Here is a 2525-nt window from a genome sequence, read left to right as displayed (position 1 = left end):
CCCCCCCCCCCCCCCCCCCAAAAAAATAGTAAATCAACTTACAAAAAGCACATGCATGCCCAAAATCACCTGAATATAAATAAACCATAAAAAGCTAAAAACAATTAGAAAAGGTTGATGAATTCAACAAAGAAAACAAAAAAGTACCAGACAATATAATTAAAATTATTTAAATTCAAACTCTCTATAAGGCTACTTGTAATCATATAAGTATTAAATAAGCAAAGTTTCCAAATACAAATAAGAACTCACAAATTCCAATTTGAACAACAACAAATGGAGTATCAGACAAAAAAAATCATTTACATCTACACTTATCTATAAGGCTAATTCTGATCCTAGAATCAACAACAACATACCCCGTGTATTCCCATAGATGGGATCTGGGGAGGGTAGGGTGTACGCAGACCTTTCCCCTACCTTGTAGAGATAGAGAGTTGGTTCCTCGGCTTGCTAATTCTAATCATATACCTACTGTTAATAAGCAAACCTTTCCAATTTGTACACTACACACAAGGACACAATGCATCTTATTACAATGGAAAAGTCCAAAAGGGAGTTCAATTAAAAGTTAAAATAGCTCATAAACCCTAATTAAATGAACTTTAAGCACCGTAATACAGAACAAAAACTGAATCTTACTTAACAGAACACAAAACAACAATTTACACAACGATAACTAAGGCTAGTTATAATCACATATAAGTATTAAATAAGCAAAGCTCCAAATACAAATAAGAACTGACAAATTCTAATTTGAACAAAAACAATTAACCATTTACATTTACACCATCTATAAGGCTAATTGTAACCATATACGAATACGAATTGAAGAGTTCCAATTTGTACACACAAGGACACAAATGCATTTATTTGTTTTTTCTTTCCTTTTTTGATAAAAATTATGTTCGAACCAGCTTGCACACACCTCCAACTAATTCCACAAGATACCCTACACCTCCCACCAACAACTGGTATTAGGTAACTCTATCGCTAAAACAATTTGGAAAGAAATCACCTAGTTCTTTTTTAATCTCTACAGGGATTTGAAATAAGACCTCGTAATTCTCAACGCACTTCATTGACCAGTACACCACACCTTGGGTGCCACAAATGCACCTTATTACAATGAAAAAGTCCAAAAGAGAGTTCAATTAAAAGCTAAAATAGTTCATAAACCCTAAATTAGACAAACTATAAGCACCGTAATACAAAACAAAAACTGAATCTCAATAAACAGAACAGAAACCAACAATTTACACAACGATAATTAACCAAAAAAAAATGCGAAAAAATAAATAGGTTTTCTGGTTCTTCCATTAATACAGTTGTAAAAAGGAGAATTAGAGAGAAAAAGAGATCGGACCTATTTGCGAAGAACTCCTCGAGTGAAACTTTGTGTGGGAAGAACAAAAGCGCATCACTTGCTGGCTGCACTTGGAGGGCAAATATTGGGTTAAAATATTAATAAGCAAATAAGAATCAAATTTTGAAAAATTAGAATTATGAAAACCACCCAATTTTTGTTTTTTATTTTTCATTTAAATTATCTAATATTCTCTATTATAAAAAAATATATATTAGTTACAACTTTTTTGAGAATAAAGTTGTTTTTTTTTTCGATTTGATTTGATGTGTTTTTCCTTGAGTTAGGGGGTCTATAAAAAACAATCACAAATAGTCTATTTTACCTTTTGAGATAGGAATAAGATTTGCTTATACACTTAATTATCTTCATACCAAACTTGTGATATTATATTTGGGTATGTGATGTTGTTGTAATTATTTTAGGAATAAGGTTGAATTATTTTTTTTTGTATTATTCAAAATTTTACAATTAGTATTTTGGTCTAAATATTAGTTATGTTGTTAGAATAAAGTGTCGTTTATTTTTAACAGAGCTCTAACATAATGGTGATTTTTAATCTTGATCTAAAAACGACCAGTAAAGATGAATTTTTTTTCATATTTAAGATATCGCCTAATGATCAATGAGGTTGGTTGGTCTCAAGTTTTAGTAGAGGTAATATTATTAGATTTCTTTTTCATTTGTCCATCTCTAGTTAATAAAATTATTTAATACTCGATACCTATATCGGTGTGAAATAGCTGATAACCCATAATTTGGTATAGGTGAGTGGAAATCGTGACCCTAATATTATAGCTTATAAGAAAAACATGAACATTTTTTTCTTGAAATAACTAGACATAATATAGTAAACCTATCAAGCTATTTTATGAGATATGGGACTAAATCATTGTAATTGTAGAGGATGTTGTATCTTGTATGCATATTTTCAAATTGAGCTCTATTAATGGCAAAGTCTAATACAAGATGATTTGCTATCGACATAATTATAAATATTAAAATTTAGCGATTTCAAATAGTACATATTTTTTTATTATTTGAGAAATTTTCGCAAAATAGCCACTATAATAAATTTAATTATGCTACATAGCTATAACTTGCATATTTACGGGTTATAGCAACAGTTTAAGTTGCCTCGTTTGTATAATTCGCGGAT

General features: G+C 29.9%; 1 protein-coding gene across 3 annotated transcripts in view; it reads right to left on the bottom strand.

The window, feature by feature from the left end:
* The window catches only part of LOC125858307 (phosphatidate cytidylyltransferase 1), a 16524-nt gene extending 15031 nt beyond the window's left edge, over positions 1-1493 (bottom strand). For all 3 annotated transcript variants that reach the window (XM_049538055.1, XM_049538056.1, XM_049538057.1), the window contains exon 1: positions 1367-1493. The gene's annotated coding sequence lies outside the window, so the exon portion shown is untranslated. The remainder of the gene's footprint in view (positions 1-1366) is intronic.
* Between the last annotated feature and the right edge of the window lie 1032 nt (positions 1494-2525).

This window comes from Solanum stenotomum, chromosome 3, assembly GCF_019186545.1.
Source record: "Solanum stenotomum isolate F172 chromosome 3, ASM1918654v1, whole genome shotgun sequence".
In the NCBI taxonomy this organism is placed as follows: Eukaryota; Viridiplantae; Streptophyta; class Magnoliopsida; order Solanales; family Solanaceae; genus Solanum; species Solanum stenotomum.
This window is presented reverse-complemented; position numbering and strand designations above follow the sequence as displayed.